Source organism: Protopterus annectens, chromosome 3.part1 (assembly GCF_019279795.1).
Source record: "Protopterus annectens isolate FY-2018-M chromosome 3.part1, PAN1.0, whole genome shotgun sequence".
NCBI lineage: Eukaryota > Metazoa > Chordata > Ceratodontiformes > Protopteridae > Protopterus > Protopterus annectens.
Window position 1 is genome coordinate 1,007,409,260 of NC_056732.1, and position 17,539 is coordinate 1,007,426,798.

Here is a 17,539-nt window from a genome sequence, read left to right on the forward strand (position 1 = left end):
GGTAACTGCCACTTAAGAAGATGTAAGCAAAATAAAAATAGACAAAAGCAGATAAAATAGAAGAAACAAAAAATATCAATCATTAACTGAGAAAAGTAGCATAAAATTTTGGTTCCCTCTTAAGTAAACGAACGCTTAATATAGCGAATGCTGTTTAAACGAAAGCTAAACGGCAAAATCCCGAAGACACGGAACAGCGATTTCTTTCCTAGGGAAAAAATCACTGGGCCATTTTCGTGACTTTTTCATTTCCTCCACTGTGTGCGATCTCTGAGTTGGTATATTTAAGTGGGGGGGGGGGGGGATGATGCTTTATTTTGTATTTTTTTTTTTTTTGGCGGACCAGTGATTTTTTTCTCTGGGGGAAAAAAAATCGCTGTTCCATTTGTTTGGAATTTTGTGTTTCCGTTATTTGGAGGTCGATTATACAGCGTTCGCTATTGTAAGCATTCAGTGTTATAATATAGACCCTAATATTTCAGCTCTTCCAAACAGAACATGCTGCCCTTTCCCCCCTATACTGGTGTCCACTTTAAGGATTCTGTTAACTACCTGATATACTGTAACTGGATAAAAATGTAGTATGAGTTCCATTAAATATTTGTGACTTCGTTCTCCCCTGTAGTCTTATAATAAAGTTCCTTACCCCCAATAGCTTGTCTTCACCCTTAACGTGCACTCAACCTGTGTGTGTGTGTGTGTGTGTGTGTGTGTGTGAGTGAGTCAGAACACTGAGGTAGTTTTACATACAGAACAGCAAAATGAAAAGAAAATAATTGTCTGATAACTATACAGCATACATCTGAATGTATTTCGTTCACTGGTGATCTGTCCACCTGTAAAAGACAATATTTTACATTCAGTCAACCATGTGCAGTAAAGATCAATAGTAAAATCCTACTGAAGCACCAGAGTATTGTCAGAGTAACTCGTTCTTTCAACCATCCGTCAAGTTTTTATACAGCCTGACCATCCCTTCTTGAGACTAGCACTACTTACATGCTGTTTTTGTAGAGCCTGAAAAATCTCTGCCCATGCCCTGCAGCTGGCTTTGCTTGACTTCTCAGGGGAGGTCTCTTAGCCCTTTTGTTTTGGTACTCTATGGTATCCCTGCTTATGCCATGCTTTATACTTAATTTTAATTCTGTGCCTCCTTTTCTGCACCTTCTTCTCCTTTAGTGTCCTTTTCTGCCCTCAACCTTTTTATTTTACACTGCCCTCCTGTTTCTTGTATCAAGCATTCTTGACCCTGCCCCACCCTGTCCATACACTTTGTTGGTCTCTCTATCTCAGGGTATGTGAGTCTTTCCACTATTAACATCATTTTTAGTGGTGCTTTCTCCCTGGTTGCTGGCCTTTGCCTCTTTATCTTACAAAAATTCCATCCATTTCATTTTTAGAGATCTTCCTCCCCTAATTTCTCCTTTTTGTCACTGGCACACTGTTCTTCACTTTCTCTGTAAATTCTAATGCTTCTACCATGGATTATTTTCCTTACCCCAAATAAATGTTGCAAGTGGGCATCTGCAGAATAAATAACTGACTTATCCAAAGGCACTGTCTTGTGCTTCTGGCTGCTGCCAGAATTTGCTTTGGGATTGCTGCCAGAGCATGCCTTGGGGCTACATTGCCGTTATGATTGTTTTCCCCACCCTGTGGATTCTTTCTGTGGCAGGGTCCAAATATGCTTGGATATGGAAAGCCTCAAGCAGCAGTCTGTCTACAAGTAATTGCAGCTCAGGTGCCCTGACTGTTTCGGGCACTTCTTTTATGCTGAAGTTCATCTGCCTAGAGTCTCTTGGTCATCCAACTTTTTATACTGCTTCTAAAGTTCCAGTTTGTTCTTTGACGCCTCCTTTCTAGAATCACATTAATCTCTCTCTCTCTCACTGGCTGTGTAATGCGAGTTGCTTCCTGCTCAAGGGTCTCCTTCAGGACTTTCAGATGCTGCTGCTGTTGTGTGGGGACAGTATGATAAGTCCCAGCCTCAGACATATGCTCAAACAAAATCAGGAGCAATTCCTCCAGTGATGCACTGTTCGAAGCATTTAAGGAGCTTTGCTTTCTTTGGATCACTGGTTGCAGACATTCTTGGTGTTAACCCAGTGTTCTAACTTGGATCCTATACTTTTAGACTAGTTTAGCTACTGGTTACAGCTGGCCTAAAAACTTAAGCGGCCGTACTCTTCCGACTAGTCACATACCCCCTCTGCCATTTTATTTCTTCACTGCATTAGATGTTTCTATCCATTCATGCGCTGTTTAGTTTGTTTTGATGTTCACTGAGTAATTCCTGCACTCCCCTACAAAAGCAAATCCATTGGTTATACAGCCCTAAACTGAATATGGTTTCCTCTATGCCCTGTACAACCATCAAATAATTTAGTGGGCTTTATATCACCTGGTCAAAACAACCAAATTGAATCATTAAAGTTAACTAATAAATGGTTATCCTCTTAAAAGTTTGTATATCAAATAAATATGTTCAGTTAATCTTCGATATGCAGAATATAGGTATAAGTAAGACTTCCTTCACCAATGTGTACATCGCATTTTACTATGTGATGAAGCTTAACCTGAATAAGTTTGCTAAGTCTTTGTTGGGGGGGAAGGGGCAAGCTGCTCTGCATTCTACACACCATACCATTATTTTTGATCTGATCAGTACAGTAATGCAGAAATGTTTCTGTGTAGTTAACCTGTTCATTCATATCAGACTTCAGTAAATCAGCTGGGGTCATATCAAACAAGTGTAGTAGATCTGTTTTAATGTGTCCAGGTTACAGTGTTTAAGCTTTTGTCCTTTTTTTATAATTTAGAGATATACCCCTGCATGCCAGTTTAAAGTTAGCGTGTGCCCTACATATTTGCTACTGATGAGCTCTTGGCGTCTTGGATGGTTACACATTTATGAAGATGAATTAGTGCCTGAAGTCCTTCCCTGTTTTTCCTGTCAAGTTGCTTCTTTTTTGACATTTCTGTTTGCACTAGACATATTGGATTTAGTATGTACTAAGACTGATTTTTTGCAGCCATATCTGAGCACATCATTTTTCTCTTTGAGGCCATTGTAGCAAAGGGCCTCTTGTGAATTTCATTGTAGTATCAGCAGTCACCAACATTTAAATCCCAGAGGATGCTCAAGCCATTCATCCTCCTAACAAGGTTTCAGATGATGGAGTGGCTGGAGATGTGTTTATATGCATCCCTTTCTTTTACAGTCATGGCATTAAATTACATGAAACACATGACACAATTTCAGAGGGACATAACCATGGAGACTTCAAAACAGTTTCCTACTGAGAATTTCCACAAGAAGTTGGAGATGCAGATAGCTACAGTCGATTCCATCACTTTATTGTCTCTGAAACTGTTACACAGTCTACCTGATGGAGCAACTAAATTAGAGGGTTCATGCATCACAGTGCGGAGCATTAAGCCTGACTTTACCTCATTGGATTTGCAGAACACTTAAAGGCAGCATTTGGCAGTGCCTCATTTGATGGATCTTCCATTTGAAAAGAAACATGCAATTGTACAGACAATAAGAAATAAACACAACGTTCATGTCCAAGTTGCTGTTTATCTTGAACAGGATCTGGAAATGCGACCTGATATAGTAATATAGCAATCAAAACTGGGTTTAGCAACAGGGACAGCAGGACCAGCCTTTGGTCATCTGGTGCCCTAGGCAAAAGGGCTCCACAGTACCCTCCTACACTACCCAGTGCCCCCATCCTGGTCTACCTACACCATAGAGATTACTGGCAAAGCAACCCTGCTACAACGGTGCCCTAGGCAGCTGCCTAGTTGGCCTATGCCTAAGGCCGGCTGTGAGGGACAGTCATTGATGAACAACTTGCTTCAGGAGTTTTGGGATTCTTCTCAGGAAGAGGGATATTTACTGGAAAGCACTCTGGAACTGGAATGCTGGATAACTCACTCTGTGATATAGAGTTTTTCTTGCAGGTATGATACTGCAATACAGACTCAGACACCGGGATTAAATATTTCCAGTTCCACCTAAATTTTGCTCCTTGAGATTCCACAATGTAAGATCTTGGCTCTGGGCATACACTTTTCACGATTTCAATCCAATCAAAACCTTTGGATGTCTGTATCCTCACTATCTCCCCTTCTCGTAATGGATTGAGCAGTTTGCTGGTCTTAGCATAATAGGACTTCTGGGATAAGTGCTTCTTTAACAGATTGGCTTTCACTGATCTGTTACTTTTGACGCATGGAACCAATAATGAACTACTAATGGGTAGTGTGATTCTAGCTTGTCTCGACAGAAGTCTTTGTGCAGGTGAACCAAGATGTTTATCACAAGAAACATTTCTGAGATTCAAGAAAACATCGATATTTTCTCGTTTCAACTTCTCTAGTAATTGTTTTGCACTTTGAACTGCACATTCTGTCAAACCATTTGACTGCAGGTACTCAGGGTTACTTGTAACAAAGTCCCACTCTTCAGCAAATCTTTTGAACTGCTGGCTTGTAAACTGTGTACCATTGTCAGAAATAACTTTCTGCAGACTACCAAGGACTGCAAAATGATGCTTCATCTTAGTAATGACAGTACTGGATGCTAGATTAGGAAGCAGGTCAATCTTGAACCAGTTGGAATAAGAGTCAATTAACGCTAAGTAATGTTGACCATTCCACTTAAAACTTTCAGTGGCTGTTCTCAACCAGGGTAGTTCAGGAATCTGGTTTAGTTGAAATGGTTCTTTTTGTTAATGTGGTTTAGTACTATTACATACAGAACAAGATGAAATTACTCTCTCAGTATCCTGTGACACAGAAGGCCAAAATACTAGTCCTCTCATCCTTCCTTTGGTAGAATCAGTTCCTGGGTGGCCACATTACAAGATAATAATATACTCTTGTTACATAGACTTTGGAACAATTACATTTGGACCTTTCATAATGTTACTGTTGTCAAACAAAATCTCATCTCTATAAGGAAAATAAGGTTGCACTTCTAATAGTAAGATTGTTTTGAAGGCTGTCCTTGACTGATAAAGTGTTTGAGATTCTGAAGAAATGAATCTGAGGCTGTATGACTTTTAAGCTCATCAAGACATGTGGAAGAAAAATTTCTCACTTCCATGACTTCATAGGTTCATACTAGGCTGTCTGCCCTAGGGCATTTATAAGTCTAGCCAGAGTGTGTTTGGCTTTCGCCACCCATTTTAAATTAATTTTGCTATGCCCTTTTTCGAGGTTAGTATACTGTGCCTCTGTCTAACAGTGACACAGAAGTGATACCCGGGGTAAACCTACGATCTCCCATCCACTCATCAAGATTCCTCTTGAAGAGAGTCAGTGAGGGACTCTGCCTAACCTGGACTGGGATTTTATTCCAGAGTGAAGGGAGCCTCTGGGTTATGAATCTGTCCCTCCAGCATGTCCTATTTATTTCAGTGCTGAGGTTCAAGTCTCTCGAGCACGTAGCTCGATGGGATTTGGATTTTCTGAGGTGCAGCATGTCCATTAATTCCGGGTTGGACATGGCTTTATATGTCAGGCACAGATTGCCTCTGAGCAGGCGGTATGCCACTGAGTAGAGCTGGGGTTTCTTTAACTGGGCAGCATATGGCATCTGTTTGAGCCCTTTGATCCTCTTGGTGAGGTACTTTTGGGGTCTTTCCAGTTGCTGCTGATGTCTGGTAAGGTACATCCCAAAAGGGGCATTGTACTCAATTATGGGCCTGATGAGGGATGAGTAAAGAGGCACGATGACCTCCCCTGATCTAGATGTGAATCCCTTCATGATTAGGTGGGCTATATAAAATGTTTTTCTAACCACTTTGGCCACGTGGTTGTCAAATGAGAGATTGCTATCAACTTGGGTCCCCAGGTCCCTAATTACTTCTTCTGTATTTAATGGATTGCCACCTATGTGGTAATTTGTGGGCACTTTGTTTTTTCCAGAGGGGATGACTATACACTTTTTGGCGTTTAGCTTGAGGCCATGGCTCTGGCACCAGTTGTCTGTTTCTATGAGGCCCTTTTGGAGGATGCTTGTGTCGGCTGGAGAGTCGATTATGGTGCCCAGTTTGCAGTCATCTACGAACTTTGTCAGTCACAGTCCTTCCGTGTTGGCCTGTACCTCCGAGAAATATATACCAAACAAGAGAGGTCCCAGGACTGAGCCTTGTTGGACGCCACTTGTAACTGGTTTGGAGTCTGACATGGCTCCAGCAATTCTAACCATGTGGGGTCTGTCCTTGAGCCAGTTTGCAACCCATCTAGTGACATAGGGGTTTATATTTAAGCTGGTGAGCTTATCTGTAATGCCCGAGTGGGGTATTGTATCAAAGGCTTTTGCGAGGTCTAGGTAGGCTGTGTGGACCACCTTCCCCTCGTCAATGGCCTTGGTGACTGTTTCAAAGAAATCGACCAGGTTTAAGAGGCGGGATCTGCCCTTAACAAAGCCGAACTGGGTAGGATACAGTGTCTGTAAGTCCCCAATATCTTTATTTATGAGGTCCATGATGATCCTTTCCATAGCTTTGCAGACCAAGCTAGTCAGGCTTATGGGGCGATAGTTTCCATGATCCGTTGAGGCACCACCTTTGTGGAGAGGGACCACTGTTGCTGTACGCCACTCTTTGGGTACATATCCTGTAGTAAGGCTGAGATTGAACAGTAGTTTTATGTTTGGGTTTAGCTCTTCTTGGAGTTCATGTAGGACGCAGCCTGGGACACCATCTGGTCCCATTGATGCTGTGTTGTTTGCTTTGGAGAGGGCGGCTTTTACCTGAGCATCTGAGATGTCAGGGGGGCAGCAATCTGCTGGGATAGATATTTGCCCTTTTGGTGAGGGGGAGAGAAGTTTTTCGCTGAACCTGTCAACTAGGATGTTGGCAATGTCTGTGGGTTCGGTGTATTTTTTGTCATTTTGGACTAATTCTGAGCATATCTGGGAATTCCCACCCAGGTTCCTAACATAACTAAAGAAAGCCTTGTGATTATCCTTAGTGTCCTGTGCAATTTTTCTCTCGAAGCTGGCCTTAGACGATTTTATGAGTGCCCATAGTTTTTTGCTAATACTGATCAGAGATGCCTTCCCTTTTTGGGATTTTGCTCTATCATGTAGTAGCTTCCTCCTTCTATTGTATAGTTTGTTTATGGCTGGGGTCCACCAGACAGGACGTCTGCCTTTGGAGGATTGGGTCTTGGTTTTATTTGGGATTGCATGATCCATGCATTCTGGAAGGTATTCATAGAATGTGTTTATAAAGGATTCTGCAGTCTGGGCCGTATTTTCCACAGGCCCGGGAGCTTTGAAGGATTCCACCTCGGTTTTGAGGAGTGTGAAATTTGCTTTAGAGAAGTTTTTCACTGTGGTTTTCTGGGCCAGGGGTGGGGTCGAGATGTAAATATCCAGTGAGATTAGTTTATGGTCTGATCTTACCAGTGAGGGATACAGTTCTGGTCTGGAGCATAGAGTCCCCATGTTGGTGATGATCAGGTCCAGTATGTTTTCCCCTCTTGTGGGAGTGGTAACAAGTTGTTCCATAGCATTTAAGTTTATAAATTCTAGGAACCTTTGGGCTAGGGTGTTGGAGCTAGAGTAATGCTCCCAGTCTATGTTTGGGTAGTTGAAGTCGCCCAATATTATGGTGTTTGGAGAGACCTTCATATTTTCCAGTGTTCTCAGGAAGGCCGAGTGGGGTTCCTGGGTTTGGGAGGGTGGTCTGTAGCAGGCTATAAACTGGAAGGCAGTTTTACCCACTGTTAGTTGCACATGGATAGTCTCTGATGCTTCGTGCTGTGCCACCAACCTGGAGGTGTGGGTATCTTTGACGAATATTGATACTCCCCCTCCTTTTGTGGTTCGGTCCAAGTTTTGGGGCCGAAAAGCATGGTATGAGGTATAACCTGGTAGTGCTGGGGTGCTCTCGGGAGCCTTGTACCATGTTTCTGTTACTGCACAGATATCGATATTCTCCATGCTAAGGAGAGTTACAAGTGCATGCATCTTGAGGTTTAGACTTCTGGCGTTGAGTAGCATTACTCTTAGTTTCTTATCCCTTGTGATACCTATGGAGGTGGGTTTGTCTTTTGAGCCTTGCCTAAAAAAGGCACTATGGGGGTAGCAAGAGCCTTTGCCAATATCAGAAAGCCAGGGGTGACAGGTGCAAGCCGTCCCTAGCGAAGCATCATGGCTTGTCGAGCATGTCATCCCAGGCTGACTGGCATTGGATCCCCTTTGAATGACACCAATACTTAAGCCAATTGTTGAAATTGATCATCTTGTCTTCATATTGTGGCATCATTCTTGGTGAGGGTAAGATGCTACTCAAGGTCAGGGTCATACCGGCCTGGGCTACATGCTCAGAGAGCTCCTCTATGTCTCTTTTCATGTAGTTCAAAATCAGGTTTCTCATTTTCATGCTGTTCAGTGGTCTTTCTGGGAGATCTGAATAAAGTGTCAGCAAGATAAAGGAGTTTGTCCTTCGAGTAAACAAGATTGAAGTGATACTTTTGCAATTTCAACATCATGCATTGTAATCTGACTGGAGTTGCATGTATAGGCATTCTCAAAATAGTGACTAGAGGTTGGTGGTCACTTTCAATTTGGATAGGTTTACCATAAATAAAATCATGGAACTTCGAACAAGCAAACACAATTGCCAAAAGTTCTTTCTCTGTCTGAGCATACTTCATTTCAGTTTGGGTTATAGTTCTGGATGCATAGGCTACTGGTCTACCCTTTTGAAGAATTAAAAAACAACTTTTAGAAAAATAAAACAAAAAGCAAAAAAACAACCAGCCAGGTTCCCACAGACGTTTAATAACACTGACATCTTGGCCAAAGACTTCAAGGAGTAAAAACTTTTCAGAAACACTTGCCTTAAATACACATATATAAGGACAATTAACACTCAGTTACATATTTAAATAAAAAATCTCCAATTACACTCTTCATTTAACCCTTTGGGGATAGAGTATCAAACTTTAAAATGTAGACAGATTCTTTGAATAATAGTTGATTTTTTTAAAAAAACACTTTGGCACAACCCCTTGTGGTTAATGCAAAGCTTGTAAGCATGTGGTTAAAGAATTTTCAAAGTTAATGGAGTACCTTTCAGGGCATTTTAGTTGTAATACGGAGGGTTTTGTATATACCCTTAGATGCCCCTGTAACAGATTTTATGTGGGAGAAAGTAAGAGGTCTTTCAAGACCAGGTTCTTAGAACATGTGAGAGACATTGTTAATAAAAAGAAAGAAAGTTCAATAGCTGTACATTTTAATACATTTCATTATGGGAATAGTAGTGGGCTACAGGGTACTATATTGGAAAAAAATACATGTTTCTCAGTTTGACAACGTGCTTTTCTGAAAAGTTTTTACTCCATGAAGTCTTTGGCCGAGACGTCAGAGTGTTACTAAACATGTGTGGGGAACCTGGCTGGTTGTTTTTTACCCTCTTGAAGAATGACTGCACCAAGACCAAATTTTGAAGCATCACAAGAAAGAGTGACTGGTTTGTGAACATCATAGTATCTGATAATTGGTAGACTGGCAGTTCTCTGTTTCAGGACATCAAATGCTCTCTGGTGTTGTTCTAACCATTACCAGGATACATCTTTGCATGTCTCTAAGCAGTGTTGAAACTTAGCTCAGTTCTGGAATGAACTTGCCTGGGTAGTTAACCATGCCAAGAAAATGTTGTAGGGCTTGAACATTGTCTGAAGCTGACATCTCGAGAATTGCTGTTTGCTTGGAAGGATCTGGTTGTAAGCCTGAACTGGTAAATAAATGACCAATGTAAGTAACTTTGCATAGCCTGAATTTGCAATTCTGAGGATTCAGCTTAAGTTTCACTTTGCATGCTCTTTCCAGAACTTTCTTGAGGTTTCTGTCATGCTCAGCTTCACCATTACCTCATACTAGAATATTGTCTACTATAACAGCACACGGACACCCAGAAAAATTTGTTACATTGCATGCTGAAAGACTTCACCAGCAGAATTTATCCCAAATGGCATTCTCAAAAATATGTACCTGACAAATGAAGTACTGAAAGTGGTTAGCAGTGACGATCTACTGTGGAGCAAAATTTGCCAAAATGAAGTCACTGCATCTAAGACAGGAAAACCAGTGGCATTTGGCATAAGAGCTACAACTTCTTTGACTGTATTCATTGGGTGATGAGGTCTTTTCAATGCTTTCTTCAAGTCTCTTGGATCAGTACATATTCTGATATCATCTGAGCTTTTCTTACGAGATACTACAATGGAGGATACACATTCTGTTGGCTCATCAACTGGACAAATCACACCTTGCTGCACCATTTTATCCAGCTCGGCTTTGACTCTCTTCTGCATAGGTAATGGAAATTTTTGGGCTGGCCTGACAACTGGACTGACCTCTGAGTCTAACTTCATGGAGTACATAACTGGGAGTCTGCCTAGTTTGTCTTTGAAAAGATCAGCATAGGTAGAAAAATAGACTGGGTGAAATTAGAACAGTGGTCTTCCAAACTAACATAGTCGACTTCCTCATTAAATGAAATCGGTCTCATTCTACTATTTTGGAAGCCCACCAATGACTGCACATGTCTTTTGGCAAGTCATAGCTGTTCCCAGCAGAGTAATATGAAAGCACTACTGAATCTTCAGTATGTATTTCTTCACCTCCATAAGCAACAAGCTTTCCACACTTTCCCAAATCAAGCTTCTCACCAGCACATACTCTAGCAAATGTTTCTGCTGACATAACATTGCACTTTGAACCTGTGTCAACACTGAGTTCTATGGGTCTTCCATTTATCCGAACAGTACAAAATACTTCATTCTTTGTCCATAAATCTATTGCATTGACTGTTTCATTAAGCACAGACACAGCATCAACATAAAAAATTGGAACACAGCTTTCTAATTGATCAACTTGTCTCGCTGAATGTTCCTTTTTAATAAAAGAATGCCCCTTATTTGATTTACAAAACCTTTTGAAATGATTCCACTTATTGCATTTGTGGCACTGCTGATGAAAAGCTATGCACTTTTCTCCTTTGGGCTCATAATTTGCACCATAGTTACAACAGCTTACTATGAAACTGGGTAGAGGCACATAATTTGAGAATGCTGAGTCACTCTTGTGCTTCAGTGAGAATGTGTGATTTCTAGAGTGTGCTTTGGATCTTGCTAGAATGCTGCAGGGTTTCCCAGTGACTGTTACAGGGTTTACAGTTGCTGCCTTGTGCTTGGGCCTGTTTCTTTTAACCAAGTGCTGCATACTATCAGCCTGAGCACTAGAAGATACCGGAAGCATGCATTTCTCATTTGTAAGCATATTTGTGTGAGCTCATATATTTGATAAATCTCACTGGCCTTATTCAAAGTTAAATCACTCTCATGAAGCAAAATCTTTCTCACAGCATCATGTTTTAATACCACACATAAGTCTGTATTTTATCAAATTATCCCTTCAGTCACCAAATATGCACATTTTAGCTTTGTTTCTCAAATGAGTTATATGTGCTGCAAAAGTTTCCCCAGGCTTTTGATCCCTTGAGTAAAATAAGTGCCTTTTTATTTTATTCGTTTCGGGGTTACACATTTCTCTGAATTTATGTTTTAAGCACTCTGAGTCTTGCCTGGACTCAGCCAGTACAATTATATGATGTTTTTTTTCCCCCTCCCCTGCAAACACAGCAGGTGCATCCACAAATGAACTCTCTCTTTATGTGGCTTCTGAACCAGATAAATTAAGCAGAAATAAATGCCTTTGTACAGTCAGCTTTATCAGAAAATGCATTTTGTATGAAAATGTCATACTCTTGTTCAAACACACTCCAATTCTCTGCAATATTTGTCAAAGACAAATAAAGCTGGTTTCCGAAATCCATCTGCCATGCCAACAGAGTATGCTTAAACACATTGTAAAAATGGCCCTTGTAATTATGTACGAACATGCACACACAGCCAGTACTTGTAATAATGGTCAAATGCACAATAAACTTTTCAAAATACTGTACTTTGCGAAATATGCCCTGAAATGGCTGTATTTTGCAAAATAACTGTTCCGTAATACTGCACAAACATGCAAACACTTAATACACTTTGGATATCTTGAACAGCTACTTCAAAAAAATGCAGTAGTTTTCTTTTATTCATTTTATGCGATTCAGACTTTATTTCAATGTTTTTCTCAATATGTTGCAGTTTTGTACATTTCTTTTACTTAAAAATTCGTTTAGCGTGTTCTGAGTGCTTTGTTTCATATTTTGTGAATAAGAGATCATTTACGTAAGATTAGTTACATGAAATAGTTTCTGACCTGTTTTTGTGAGTTAAACATGCAGTAGGGATGATCCATTCCTCTGTATTCCTCCACCTGTAACTGAGTTCCTTCTCTGTACAGAATCTGGATTTCTGCATCCCGTTCTGCCACTGTGTCACTTGTCTTGTTTCCCCTTAAAGTCAAACAGGCAGGGGTAGTTCATTTACATGCTTTATCACAAAGAAACACATCAGGATGGATAGCAGCAGTACAAAATATAAACAAACTGATTGACAGGCTATACAGGCATACATGCTTACATCTCAACAGCTAACTACAAAATGGCAGTCAGGCTGACATGTGTTCAGTACTTATACACTTGTGCAAGCCCCTTGAACGCTTCTTAAAGGTGTACATACATATTGATCTGCAGCATGGTTTTGGAATTATTGATGCAAATATGAACAAGCAATATTTGACACCTAGAAGCAGGAGTTAACTGCAGATTCACCTGGAGGCATCACTCGGATATAATGAGTTAAAGCTCTTGCTATTGTTTTTTGAGTGTATGTATTCCTACAATTTTGTTTTTTTTTAAGCACCTTTGAAAGGGCTTGGATTTTTTTTTTCCTCTAAATTATGATATTTATCACGCATACTAAAACTGAAACAGTTTTTTTATTGAAGAACTGAAGAATTCTCCACAGTCAGAAATTTGTATTCCCCTTTTTTGGTTGTTTTCATCTCAGGTGTTCCAACTTACTTCTTTGGCATCCAGGCAGTGTAATTAATAGCCGGTGATTTAATTTTACCCAGACAGACAATTACACTGGCCGTTTTTAACAGCTTCTGTTTTCATACTTGGAGAGTTCAGTCAGCCTGTTGATCAATGTGCAGCCATCTTGGAAGTCTGTTTTTGTTTGTTCTCTTTTTATAGGAAATTATTAAGCTAACGACCTGAGGGTTCTAGTCATACTTCCCAAGTGTGAGACTCAGCCTCTGTACCTTGCATCCGTGGGGGAAACTCCTTAACCATTATGTCAACCCCCAAACCATTTTGTATATTTTTCCAAAGTCCTACTTAACTTTGAACACTTCTGAGTGTATGTGATGTGTATTTTTTTCTTCTAGTTTACTGGGAGTTATCTCCTGCATTGATTATACAAATAGGTTTGTTTCCTGGTTATTACCTGTTTAATTCTTCCCATCCACAAGCTTCTCTTTTTCTTTTTCTTAATTGGTGTTTTCTTCTTTTTTCCAGATTTTTTCTTTGCTGACATCTGGAAAGTCTGCATACTTGGTTGTAATTGAGTTTTCCTTGCAGATTTATGACTTTTGCTACCTTTTTAAACAATTTCCAAAATATTTACACCAGAGAGCTCTAGTTAGTGTGCTGCTCAGTCATCTGCCATCTTTACTTCTGTCAACTCCATTTTTGTAAATTTTCTTCATTTCTCTCAATGGACATGCAGTTCTGCAAGTATAACAAGGTTGCAATTTTGTATTTCAGTTTACTTTGTGTCTTTCAGATACTAATCACTTTTGTTCTATGGTGGCAGAACTTTTGAGTATGGAGCCAGCTGTACTCTTCTAGCTTCATTTATTGACACCATGGTTTGTGTTAGCAGTGGTAAATATCCTCCAAATCCAGGAACTAAGTAGCTTAAAGAATTCTGCTGAGGGAAGTATTTCAGGAAAGAGATCCTGCCTGTTACTCACTGCAGAGGCCCAGTTAGAGAAGCTGATACACTAAGTGCTTATGTGCTGCTTATTTACATAGCACCTTCTTTAACTCTTAGTTCTTAAAGTTCGTCTTTGTCTTGTTTCTTCAACATGTTTCATGCAGGAAAGAACCAAAGTAAGACTCTGATGGATGTTTCTTTTGTATATCTGATGAGTGTAGATTCCTTTGGAGGCATGAAGCGCACCCAAACCATAGCTGAAAAAAATGTGCAGACCTCTCTATCTAGTGATTCAAGACAGTTATTCAGCAAAACTGACCAGGTGATCCAACACCCACAGGGATCTGTAGGTTGGGGAATTGCTATGCAGCTTACTTGCTTGGTTAACTGTGATTTCTGTGATGGAATAAAGAAGAATAGTAAACTTAAAGACACTGAAATGCTATAGATGATATTTGGTATTTCTGATTAATTTGTTTTGTAAACAGACCTTATTTATTATTCACAAAGTGGTTTCAGAAGAAGCCTTTATCAGGTAATTCAGCCTTCTATAATTTTCAAAACAGATGAGTAAAATGGAATTTTTTTGCATACCTCTTAGATGTTCACATACAAGATTCCATAGAATGCATTGCTTCAGTTCCAGCATCTGGTCATTTGTTTTCATTTGTTAAAGGTAGAGAAAATCTTTCAGTTGCTAAACAAAATGTCAGTGTTTAATTTACTGTTTTGCTTTCTGCTGTGATAAATATGACAAGTCCTCTGTTTTGGTGATGAGCTCACATTCTTCCACAGCCGCTGTTTCATATTAGCGTTTAAAAAGCATTTCAGCACACTGTATATGTAAGATGTCTCTTGCCAAACTATGACTGCTGTTATTAAACTTTACAAAATAGATTCTCCATCCTATTGCAGAACACAATTTCCTGTAGCTGTTCTCAGTGGATTGCCTTGGCATCTTTCCACTTTCCGGGATATCTAAAGGGTCCTGTTTTGATACATATCTCATCCTTACTTTGACTGATATCTCACTTCCAGAAGAAATATTATATCACAGCTAACTGATACACTCCCCTTGGCAGCAGGACTTTAAGAAAGGAGTGTTGCAGAAGTCAAGCAACCAAGCAACACATGGCATCCTTCTCACGCTGTAATTCTAGTTGCAAAGTCCTTCGTAAAATTGGATGAGTCTGCAACGTGTTAGGTTTACTCAAGTTGCAACTCATCACATGCTGCTTATAGTCACTGCCCACATTTTTTTACATTATTGGTGTTAACTTCTTTTTATGACTTTTCACTTTTGTCTGTGGTACTATGTCCATGGAGTTTGTGTATGTAAGTCACCCCCTCATGTTGTAGGTGCAGGTGGGGGACACATCTTTGCAGAATTTTTTCTAAATTCATTTTTATTTTCTGTCAAAATTTTGACTGGTTAGGATCATTCATTTTTAACTTTGACAAGATATTACTCAGTGTTTTGTAGTGTAATCCTATAATGTATCAGGTTCAATTCATTAGTTTATCTTTTGTGTTCTGAATACGTTTTTGCAAAGTTCACAGTCTTTTTACCACATATCACATTTGGAAAATAGAATTTCTGTTATATGTATTTTGTATACTAGAAGGTGAATGCTAAAACTTCACTAGAACAATCTGCCTGTAACAAGATATCATTGACTTAAAATGCAGTGTGAAACTGACATTAGTGACCCATCACACAAAAATATATAAAGGCTTGCATTAGAACTTGTACTGCTGGGGTATGAGTGACATTCGAAACTGAAAAGTTAATGCATACCTATAAGTTAATTGTTTTGATGCTGTAGTGTTCTTGTGTAAGAGGTCTGCTACTATGATGATTCCCAACTCCATTGTATGTGGTAGTTTCTGGGTTATGTGTTTTTTCTCCCCACTGCTTAAGTCCAGCCTTCTCATCCAGTACATATAGCTTACTAATGGCACTGCAGGTGATAAGTCAATTTTCTGCTGTTGTGCCTGTGACAATACACCACTGCCAACCAGTATTCAAGGAGCCTCAATCCTCACCACTGGCAACAGTGGGGGACATTCACTGAGAGGATGACAAGTACACACACACACAGTATTTCCAGATGTAGCTCTCTGCATCAAGTGCAGTTTCCCTTAAGAGCACACAGAGACCACAGTTAGTCTGGGGCTGGTTCCTCTACCTTTCTCCAGATCCCCCCAGTAAGACTCCCCACTAGTACAGTTATAGAGTTGAGTCCTTAGCCAGGGTTCCAAGCCAAGTCCTGTAACACTCTCTCTCCAACCAGTGCTTTGAGTCACTGCCCAAGTAGCTGAGATACGCACTCTTGGAAGTTTGTTTCACACACACACACACACACACACACACACACACACACACACACACACACACACACACACACACACACACACTCTCTTGGGAAAGGCTAGCACAGTTTTACTAGGTATGCCACCTTCTGCCCAGATTATAAGTTAGTTACCCCTGCTACCAGTAACCCATTATCATCTACTTTAAGGCCCTTTACAAAGGGTGTCCAATTTTACTGTGTAATATTAATACAAATGGTAGTTTGACCAAGAGCAAGGTTTTTGGAGTGGTGCAGACAGCGTCACCAAATAAATATGCAAGTACTTTCAAAACTTAAATATCTGTACAAAGATCAGTCACAATGAAAGGTTTAAATATATTTAATAATAAATCATAAAAGAATAAGACAATATTAAATATATGTTCACAGTGACATCAGAGTTCAAACCCACAGGAAATATTTAAAACAACATTGCAGGGCAGTCTCAAGTAAATAAAGAAAAATAGCTAAACTAAGCTTCACTATATTCCTGACTGAATCTAAGAGAATTATACTATAACCTAAGACCTGAATAACAGAGCAAGGCAGATGTGATGAATGGATCTTCTAGTTGTTGTCAGGATCAAGATAGAATGCAGAATGCTCTGTCTCACTAAGATACTTCTCAAATTAATATATAAAATATTACTGCTGGGATAGCTTGCAGAATGACATAATTTCTAGTTCCCGGGCCAAAACCCATATTGCTAGAAGATAGCAGCATTTAGCATCTACCTGTAAAAATATACAGACAAGGGGTTTTCCTCAGATCTTTGGCAGATGCTGGAAGTCATAAACAAGTGTATTCCTTCATGCTTCAAATGTAGCAATTAGTTCACTCCAAGGGCAATACAGAAAGCTTCCTAGCATAAACTCTGTGTCTCTAACTGCATTGAAAACTTTATGGCATAGCCTGTAAAGTAATTTAATTTTAGATATATTTCTAAAGTTTGCTGAACTGAGATTAAACTGTATTCCAGTTTCCACTGTTAAAATGTATACATTTTAAACAGTTACAATAGTGCATGTACATTTCTGTTCTCTTCCAGTAGTGCACACCATGGTTACATTTCATACAGCACTTAGCAAATACCTTTTAACACACACATCTGTAGAAACAGTTTGATGTACATATGACATACATTTCAAATACATTTTTAACACAAGCATCTTGTATAACTCATTTCAATATGCACCAATGACATATAACTAATTACAAAATTCCAGCTAGCTGTGCTAGCCATACCTCCTTTTGTCAT

General features: G+C 39.8%; 1 protein-coding gene across 2 annotated transcripts in view; it reads left to right on the plus strand.

Annotated features, from left to right (window-relative positions):
- Positions 1-17,539, plus strand: part of ARFGEF1 (ADP ribosylation factor guanine nucleotide exchange factor 1) — a 4,299,619-nt gene that overhangs the window by 2,220,560 nt on the left and 2,061,520 nt on the right. The window lies entirely within an intron of this gene.